Here is an 11,189-nt window from a genome sequence, read left to right on the forward strand (position 1 = left end):
ACATTCTGTCTCTCATCTTTATTATTTTAAGATTATTGTCAGAGATACTCAAATAACCCTCTTTTTTAGGACAAAGATCAAGTACTATTTTCTGCACAAACACTTCCCTGATCTTCACAACTGCTAGCTCCGTATGTCCCAAGCTACTTTTTATGTATTCCTATTTATTCACTTCATGATTTATGCTATTTACATATGTACTTGTTTTTTTTTCTCCCAGTAGAATGCTTCTCGAAAGTAGTGATTGTTTCATTATTTGCACTTATTTCCCCATAATTTAGCAAATGGTAGACCTTTAATTAGACATAGTAGACTTGTTAATTGGTGGGAAATTCTGAAAGACATCACATGCCAATGAGCTGATGGATCACAATGAATTGTGGTCATCTTTAATTCAAATCTGTTTTCAGATTCTTTCTGTACATTTATGTAGGGAACAGCATTTTTTTCAGGTCCCCTGATCAGTTTATGTCTTTCATCAACTTTTTTTTTTAATCTGAAGGGCTGTTTCTTTTCAGCCTGATTTTATGGATACTCCTTTATAGAAATCTGTTTTTTCTCTTCCTTCCAGCAATATAAATGTCTATTTATGAAGGAGACAGTACTTTACATTGACTTACCCTATTGCTCTCTCTCTCTTAGTACTTTACTACTCTACAGATGGATTTACTAATTTCAAAAGTACAATACAAGTTTTGCTAGAGTTTACCTGCTTATGAAATCCTGCAGAAGAGATTCATCAAGCTGTCTCAGTCACTAACAGGATATGTCCTTTTTTTATTTCAACAAAAGGAAACAATTGTACTTGTATTGATTCAAGGGAATTTAATAAGATGATGCTCTGCTATCATTACCTGCTTCCCTAGATCTTAGATATTCCTGGAAGTATCCAGAGGGACTATATTTATACTAAGTTGAATTTGTCAGGGCTAGGAGAAAGGGGGTATAATTTCATTTGAAATAGAACTTGGGAATAATGTAAGATAGCCTTTTACACATGCAACAGCCATTATGAATAACTAGTTATGCAGCTCATGTTGGTCAGTATCCTGGCAACATTCCAGCCCCTGATTAATGAAGTCCTCACAAGCCTCTTGGATCAATTTATCATCACAAACCTCAATAACATCTTCATTTTCTCTCACCAGTAACATGAACATGTTTCACAATTAGGGGAAGTCTTAGTGGTTGGAGCACTAGATTTAAAGACAGAAGATCTGGATAGTAGCTCTAGTATTGGCCTAAATAAGTTGCATGAGAATGGGAAAGTCATTCTGAATCTCAGTTTCCTCATGTACAAATTGGGAACAATTACTAAACCTACTTTTTAAGAGGGTTGTGAGAATAAAATGAATTGATGTTTTTAATACAATTTCTTTTTTGTTTGCTTGTTCTTTTATTTCTTTGTTTTTGTTCACTTATTTTTATTTTATTTTATTTTTTTAGTTTTTAAATTTTTTTATTTATTATAACTTTTTATTGACAGAACCCATGCCAGGGTAATTTTTTTACATTATCCCTTGCACTCACTTCTGTTCCAATTTTTCCCCTCTCTCCCTCCACCCCCTCTCCTAAATGGCAAGTAGTCCTATATATGTTAAATATGTTGCAGTATATCCTAGATACAATATATGTGTGCATAACTGAACAGTTTTCTTGTTGCACAGGGAGAATTGGATTCAGAAGGTATAAATAACCCGAGAAGAAAAACAACAATGCAAACAGTTTACATTCATTTCCCAGTGTTCTTTCTGTGGGTGTAGCTGCTTCTGTCCATCATTGATCAATTGAAACTGAGTTAGGTCTCTTTGTCAAAGAAATCCACTTCCATCAGATTACATCTTCATACAGTATCGTCGACCTCCTGAATAATGATCTCCTGGTTCTGCTCATTTCACTTAGCATCAGTTCATGTAAGTCTCTCCAAGCCTCTCTGTATTCATCCTGCTGGTCATTTCTTACAGAACAAAAATATTCCATAACATTCATATACTACAATTTACCCAACCGTTCTCCAATTGATGGGCATCTATTCATTTTCCAGTTTCTAGCCACTACAAACAGGGCTGCCACAAACATTTTGGCACATACAGGTCCCTTTCCCTTCTTTAATATCTCTTTGGGGTATATCGCTTATTTTTTAGATTGAGTTTTCCTACCTTAGGTGTACAGGAACTACTCCCAGCCATTACTACTCTAATATAGAAAATATAGAAACTTTCGCCTTCTCCATTTTCAGCTTGGACAGATTCAAGCCTTCCATGCTTACCTATACTCTCCCATCATGGGAGTTCATCAGGTTAATGCTACACTTAGTGCTGATAGCTGATTGACTTAGCTTTCTGCAACTCAGAATTCCCAAGCTCAAGGGATCTGTCAGCCTTAGCCATATTGATACCTGCAATTAGAGGTGCCACCATCCAGCTTTTCTAAAGCTATATCTAAAAACAGCCATCTTGCTAGTCATCCTGTCAATGGTCTATCCCACCCCCTAATTCTTCCTACTTGGAATAATGATTCTCCAGACTGGACAACTGAGGACCATCACCCACCCACTCAAAGCAATTAATTGATTCATCTTTGGAACTCTGCCCTGTACTGAGTTGACTTAATCAGTAGTTGAGTTAGTGTAAACATACCTAATACACTTTGTTTTGTTGGCCCATGTCCATGCTTCATATATGTTAACTTTCTGAAAGTACTACCCAGTCATCTTGCATCCTACCCCATGACAAGCACTTCCTTTCCCCCTCACCAATTTCTTTCTCTTTTTCTTATCCATTCAACTCCAACTCAAAAAAAGTGGATTGTTTAGAGATTATAAATCAAACAGGATTAACCCTTTTAAATCAAAAGGCATATTCCTAATGGGTTTACCATGAATCCTAGCTCTTTCTGCTTTCCTTCTATTATCCAATAGTCTCCAATGTAACATTTGAAACTATACTTCTGAAGATATGAGATGAGGAGTATTAGATTAGATCTTGAGACTTTTCACCAGCATAGAATATTTTACCCCCTACCAATTAACAATGCAAAAGAGTAACTACACCTTAATGGATAGACAGTTGGTTTTACAACTTAGAAGGGACATAATACTATAAAAATCCAAGCTTTTACAATAGGCTTTTGGGTGTTTTGTAAAAGATATTTTCATAACTATTTCAATTATTACAGTCCTGTGAATTTTATTTCATGAATTTAAAATGTTATTCTGAAGGAAATGATGCATAGATTTCACTAAACTGCCAAAGGGGTCTATAATGTACACAAAAAGGTTGAAAATTTCTGATTTTAAGAAAATACCATGTACAGTTTGGGCTCTTCTCATTTTTTTCTCTATAATTTGCCCAGGATAAATATTAGGTGCAGCTTTGTCCTGGATTTTTGGAGTTCAAAGAGAAATAGAATGAGATAGAAATAGTCTATATTCACTGCAAGGGAACTGAAGGAGACCAAAAATGTAATTTATTCAAGGACAGACTATCCCACCAAGGCAGAAAAAAGAGAAGATCCCATATCAAGTAGCCATATCATGACCCTGCTGGCAGGCCATCTGTGAGAACTCAGGAGAAAGAATTAAATAAGCCTGCACTATTGGTTGCTAAATTGGGCATACATGAAAGCACAGGAAGGACTATAATACTTTTGATGGTGATCACCATTAGCCACACTCACCATGACCAGGAAGTTTTATTTTGAGGTAAATTTATGCCTCTAACAAGAGATTATAATTATCTTTTGGCCATAACAAGCTTGTCATGCTATGTATTACCTAATTCCTTGCTTAAAGTTACTGGCGACATCATAGATGATTTGATATTTTTTGAAAGAGAGGGTTCATCTTCACAAATTTCTGAAGTTGCAGTTCATGGCCAAGTTTTGGAGAAGTTTATGGAAGAAATAATATTTATAGATTCCTCTTACCTAACATGCTGAATATTCTAAGCAGAATATACTTCAATAACTACACTTCTACACATCACACTAAAAAGATTAGATGATGTTTCCCATGATGACATTTGCAAGGAATGGGAGTACAGAGTGAATAATTCTTCAATAGCTCCCTATGTCGGTCTGACTATTATTATCTCTGTTTTTTCTGGTAGATATTTTAAAGAACTAAACCCTGGTTCCCATCTATGGCATTTTTGTAGAAACATCTACAACCTAACATCCACACAAACCAGAAAACTCTCTAATAACCACAAAAAAAATGGGGAGGTCAATCAACCAAAAAATAGGACTTATTAAGTGGCTACTGTGTGCCAGACACTGTGTTAGGAGCTAATATAAAGGAAAAGAGAAAAATGAAACAATCCTGCTTTTAAGGAATTTTCAGAAGTTTTTTGATCTAAAAAATGTCCTTGGAATGATTTTTCTTTAAGGAAATTAGAGATTCAGTTGAGGAGGTAGTATATTTGACAACCAGTGCAAAGATATGAAGATGGGAAATGAAGTGATAAATAGGTAGAAAAATTAGAAGGCCAGATTAACTGGACCATGGAGAATATGAAAGAAAGTTATGTATAATAAGACTGAAAAGGTATATTAGAACCAGTCAAAAGGCAAGGGAATCAGAGAAGGATCTTCTATTGAAGCCAGTGGACCATATCTGGTTAGATCACACCCAATTACCAGTATAAAGACCCTTGCATACTCTGGATGACCATTGATAATCACCTGTTTGATTGAATGTGGTCTTTTATAAAATATAATTTGCTCTAGACTGGAAAAGTCATTTAATAGTTCTCCATTAAGCACTCAATAGGCATAAAACAATGTACTTATTAGTGGGAATAGGCATTCAATAAACATTTATTAAATACTATGTCCAGGCACTGGGCCAAGAAGTGGATATAAATAAAAAAGACTCCCTACCTTAAGGAAGCTTACATTCTAGTAGATAGAACACATAGGCAATTAGAGGAGGAATGCTTTGGTTCAGAAAGATGCAAGAATGGTATGTGGGAGTAATGGAGAATAGATTGACAAACTCCTTGCAAGAACAGAGAATATTGATTTGACCATAGTTCCAGATCTGGAAGGGAAAGAAGGAAGGGCACCAACATGGTTAGCAATGTAAGTTGCCCAAAATTTTGAAAAAATTGTCAGAGATTAGTAGTGAAAATGAAGCATGGATGTGACCCTCCTGAAATAATAACTCAGGAGACACAGTCACCAATCAGACAGCAGGCTAGAGTTTCAGAGATGAAAAAGTTAAAATTTCTAAGGCATGGTTTCTTGTCTAGAGCAGCAAGTAAATGAATTTGTCAGGAAACAAGAACATTTGTGAAAATCCATCATGCACTGGAAAGAATATCACATGGGATTCAGAAGACCTAAGCTAAAAACTATTTTGTGCTGCTTACAATATGTGATATTAAATGCATATCCCACCAAATAATTTAATCTCTCTGGACTCCTGTTGCCCCAGTTGTAAAATTAGAGAAATAAATAAGATAAACTATGATATACTTTTAGTGGTTCAGTGGATTGAGTTTTGGACAAGAAGTCAGAAGGATTTCCAGCTCTAAATTTACGATCCACCTTACATATATTATAGCTCCCTTAGGATATAAACATTCAAAGTAAATTTAATGAGATTTCATTTGAGTTGCTTTGGTTTGACGGCTATTGTTTTATTTTTAATCAATTAACTTGTTTGTTCCCCAAAGTTGTCCAGCTCTTTGAACTTCAGGTAGATTCAATCTTTGACTGCATAGTTTTCAGCTAAGTGTTCCCTGAGTATTGCAATAGAGGTGCTTTATATATTGCCATGGAATTAGGAGTTTGGGAATGTAATATATAAACAAACTAGAGAATGTTCAGATCAGCATCAAGAAAAATCTGGTCATCTTTCTCATAAAAATTAAATCATCTTTGGTGAATCTTGTAGCTTTTAAACATTTTGCACTTTAAATTTTCATCCATTTTTGATCAATAGAACATTTGGCCTTGGGGAATGAAGCACAGGTTTTGTCACTGAACAATTTGCCAGGCTATGGTTGCAATTTATGCCCATTGTTAGGTACCTACAAGTTTCCTTTCATTCCCTGTCCCTGCTTCCTGACTTTTTACTCGATAGTAGGGACTCTGAGCATTCTGTTATTGACTGAACCAACTGAAATGAGGCTGACCACAGTTTCCCATTTTATTTTTTCCTTCAGTAATTTTCACAACTAGAACAAAGTGTGAGGTAAATAATCAACCTTACTAGTAGCCTTTTGGTCCATTCTCAAAAATGACAATGATCATGACTCAAATGACAGATAGTATATGGAGCAGAAAGAAAACTGAATGTGGACTCTTCAAAGACCAGAATTTGAATTTTGTCCCAGCTGCTTATCAATTGTGTGATTTCAGATGAAAATGATTGAATGTTCTCATAGAAGAATTAGACTTAGAGGAAGAGCCACTTCTTTTTTGAGCCTAGAGGAAAGGAGGCAATGTATAGATGATACTGAGAGGAGTAGGGGAGGAGAATTAAAGGAATTCATATCAGATGGTCTCCTTCTCAATAAAGTTGGAAGATGGCCCTCTGCATTTAGCAGGGAAAAAGTGAGAGCAAGTTGATATTAAGGCTTTGTTCCAATTCCTTTGCAGAAAGGGATTGACAGGTATGGAACATTACATGGAGTTTCAGATTATTTGGTATTGATTTTTAACTGATTTCTCTTTCTTTTTCCTCATTTTCCTTTTTTTTAAAGAAACATTTCCCAGTTTTAAATTTTATTATTTTTATATTAAAATGTATAATTCTTCTATATATATTCCCTTATTTATCATGCTGCAAAGAAAATCTGATCAAAAAGTTAAAAAAAGAGAAAAAACAAAAAGTCAGCAAACAATAATAAAAAAGTGAAAATACTATGTTATGATCTACACTTAGTCCCCACAGTCCTCTCTCTGTGTGTAGATGGCTCTCTCCATCACAAACCCATTGGAACTGGCCTGAATCATTTCATTGTTGAAAAGAGCCATGTCCATCAAAATTAATCATCATATAATCTTGTTGTTGCCATGTACAATGTTCTCCTGGTTCTACTCACTTCACTTATCATCATCAGTTCATGTAAGTCTTTGCAGACCTTTCTAAAATTATCCTGCTGATCGTTTCTTATAGAACAAAAATATTCCATAACATTAATATGCCATAACTTATTCAATCACCTTCTAATAGATGGGTATCCACTTAGTTTACAATTCCTTGCCACCACAAAAAGGGCTGCTAATAAATATTTTTGCACATATGGGTCCTTTTCACTTTTTTAATAATTTTTTTGGGATATGGACTCAGGGCACACTGTTGGATCAAAGGATATGCATAGTTTGATAGCTATATAGAAACATTTCCAAATTTCTCTCCAGAATTATGGGATCATATCACAACTCCACCAATTAGCATCCCAATTTTCCCACATCCTCTCCAACATTTATCATTATCTTTTCTTGTTATCTTAGGTAATCTTAGAGGGGTATAGTAATATCTCAGAATTGTCTTAATTTGTATTTCTTTAAAAATAGTTAATTGCAGCATTTTTTTCATATTATTAGAAATAGTTTCAATTTCTTCATCTGAAAATTGTCTGTTCATATCCTTTGACCATTTATCAATTGAAGAATAAATTGTGTTATAAATTTGAATCAATTCTCTGTATGTTTTAGAAATGAGGCCCTTATCAAAACCCTTGGGTATAAAACTTTTTCCCCAGTTTTCTACTTTTCTTTTTTTTTTTTTTTTGCATTGATTTGTTTGTACAAAAAGTTTTAATTTAATATAATCAAAATTATAAATTTTGCATATCATAATGTTCTCTAATTATTCTTTTGTCATATATTCCTTCCTTCTCCACAGATCTGAGAGGTAAACTCTTCTTTGTTACTCTAATTTGCTTGTAGTATCACTCTTTATGTCTAAATCATGAACCCATTTCAACCTTATCTTGAGATGGGATATTAGGTATTGATCAATGCCTAGTTTTTGCCATACTATTTTCCAATTTTCCCAGCAATTTTTGTTAAATAGTGAGTTCTTATCCCAGAAACTGGAGTCTTTGAAGTTATAAAATACTAGTCATTGACTACTGTGTCTTATGAACCTAACCTATTCCACTAATCAATTACTCTAGCCAGTATCACATGGTTTTGATGATCACTGCTTTATAACATAGTTTGGTACAGCTAGGCCACTGTCATTTGCTTTTTTTCATTAATTTCCTTGAAATTCTTAACCTTATATTCTTCCAGATGAACTTTGTTAATATTTTTATAGTTCTCTAAAGTAGTTTCTAAAGTAGTTTGCTTGGTATGACATCGAATAAATAGATTAATTTAGGTAGAATTGTCATTTTGATTATATTAGCTCAACCTACCCATGGGCACTTGATATTCTTCCAGTTGTTTAGAACTGACTTTATTTGTGTGAAAAGTGTTTTGTAATTGTGTTCATATAGTTCCTGATTTATCTTTGCAGATAGACTTGCAAATATTTTATTTTAAATGGAGTTTCTCTTTGTATTTCTTCCTCCTGGACTTTGTTGGTAACATAAAAATGTGGTTGATTTGTGGGAATTTATTTTGTATCCTGCAACTTTGCAAAAGTTGTTAATTTTTCTAATAATTTTTACTTGATTGTCAGGCATTCTCTAAGTATACCAGTATAACAGCTGCAAAGAGTGATAATTTTGTTTCCTTATTATGTACCCTTTTTCCTTTAATTTCCTTTTCTTCTCTTATTGCTAAAGCTATCATTTCTAATACAACATTGAATAGTAAAGGTGATAGTGGGCAACCTTGTTTCAACTTTGATGTTACTGGGAATGCTTCTACATTATCTCCATTACATATGATACTTGCTGATGGTTTTAGATAGATACTATTGATCATTTTAAGGAAAACTCTATTTATTCCAAAGCTCTTTAGTGCATTTAATAGGAATGGGTGTCAAATTATTTTTCTGCATCTATTGAGATAATTATGTGATTTCTGTTATTTGGTTATTGATGTATTCAATTATGCTAATCATTTTCCTAATATGGAATCAGCTCTGCATTTCTGGCATAAATCCTACTTGGTCAAGGTATATTATCTAGCAGATAATTTGCTATAATCTTTTTGCTAATGTTTTATTTAATATTTTGCATCAATATACATTAGAGAAAGAGGTCTATAATTTATTTCTCTATTTTGACCCTACCTGGTTTAGGTATTAGCACTATATTTGTGTCATAAAAGGAATTTGGTAGTAATCCTTCTTTTTCTATTTTTCCAAATAGTTTGTATAGTGTTGGAATTAATTATTTTTTAAATGTTTGGTGAATTTACTTGTAAATCCATCTGGGCCTGGAGATTTTTTCTTAGAAAATTCATTAATAGATTATTCAATTTATTTTTCTAAAATGGGACCATTTAAGTAATTTATTTCCTCCTCTGTTAATCTAGATAATCTAATTTTTGTAAGTATTTCATCCATTTCATTTAGATTATCATATTCATTGGCATCCAGTTGAGCAAAATAGCTCCTAATTATTACTCTAATTTCCTCTTCATTGTTGAAAGTTAACCCTTTTCATTTTTGATACTAGCTATTTGATTTTCTTTTTTCCTTTTTCCAAACAAATTAACTAAACGTGTATCAATTTTGGGTTTTTTTTCATAAAACCAATTCTTAGTTTTGTTTATTAATTCAATAGTTTTCTTACTTTCTATTTTTTAAATCTACCCTTTTATTTTCATATTTTCAAATTTGGTATTTAATTGAAGGTTTTTAATTTGTTCTTTTTCTAGCTTTTTTAGTTGTGTGCCTAACTCATTGATCTTATCTTTCTCTCTTTTATTCAAGTAAGCATCTAGAGCTGGTTCCCCTAAGAATTGCTTTGGCTGCATCTCATAAATTTTGGTATATGTTCTCATTATTGTCATTCTCTTGGATGAAATTCTCAATTGTTTGTATGATTTATTGTTTCATCCACTCATGTTTTAGGATTAGATTACTTAGTTTCAAATAATTTTTGGGTTTTTTTTCCTGGCCCTTTATTATGTGTAATTTTTATTACATCATGATCTGAAAAACATGTGTTTGTTATTTTTTACTTTCTGAATTTAATTTTTGAGATTTTTATGTCCTAATACATGATCAATTTTTGTGTAGGTTCCATGTGTTACTATGAAAAAAGTACCAGCCTTTTTGTCCCCATTCAGTTTTCCCAAAAATCTATCGTCCCTAGTTTTCCTAAAATTCTATTTACCTTCTTGACTTCTTTCTTATTTATTTTGTGGTTTTATTTATCTATTTCTGATAGAATGAGATTGAGATCCCCACTAGTAAGTTTTGCTGTCTATTTTTTCTTGCAGCTCTCTTACCTTCTCTTCTAGGAATTTGGATGCTACAGCACTTGGTGCATATATGTATAGTTTTGATATTTCTTCATTATCTATGGCAGGGGTCCTCAAACATTTTAAATAGGGGGCCAGTTCACTGTCCCTCAGACTGTTGAAGGGTCGGACTATTGTAAAAACAAAAACTTTGTTTTGTGGCCTTTTAAATAAAGAAACTTCATAGTCCTGGATTAGGGGATAATCGTCCTCACCTGCCACGTCTGGCCTATGGGCCGTAGTTTGAGGGCCCCTGATCTATGGTATGCTTTAGCAAGATGTAGTTTCCTTTCTCATCTCTTTTAATTAGATCTGTTTTTGCTTTTGCTTGATCTGAGATCAGGATTTCTTTACTTCAACTGAAACATAATATATTCTGCTACAGCCTTTTACTTTTACTCTCTATGTATCTCTCTGTTTTAGATGTGTTTCTTGTAAACAACATATTGTAGGATTTTGGCTTTTAATTCAGTCTGCTATCTGCTTCCATTTTATATGAGAATTCATCTCATTCACATTCATAGTTAAAATTACTAGCTCTGTATTTCCCTCCATCTTATTTTTCCCAAGTTAAACTTTTATCTTTCATTTTCTCCTCAGTGTTTTGCTTCTGACCACCATTTCCCTCAATCTGCCCTCCTCTTTTACAAGCCCTGTCCCTTTCTTATTTCTTTTCCCTTCTAGTTCTATTCTCCCTTTTATTATCTCCCCCTTTTCTTTTCCCTTTCTCCACCTATTTCCCTATAGGATGACACAAGTATCTCTATCAAACTAAATATGTCGTATATTCTCTCTTTGAGCCAAATTTGATG

Source organism: Sarcophilus harrisii, chromosome 3 (assembly GCF_902635505.1).
Source record: "Sarcophilus harrisii chromosome 3, mSarHar1.11, whole genome shotgun sequence".
Classification (NCBI taxonomy): domain Eukaryota; kingdom Metazoa; phylum Chordata; class Mammalia; order Dasyuromorphia; family Dasyuridae; genus Sarcophilus; species Sarcophilus harrisii.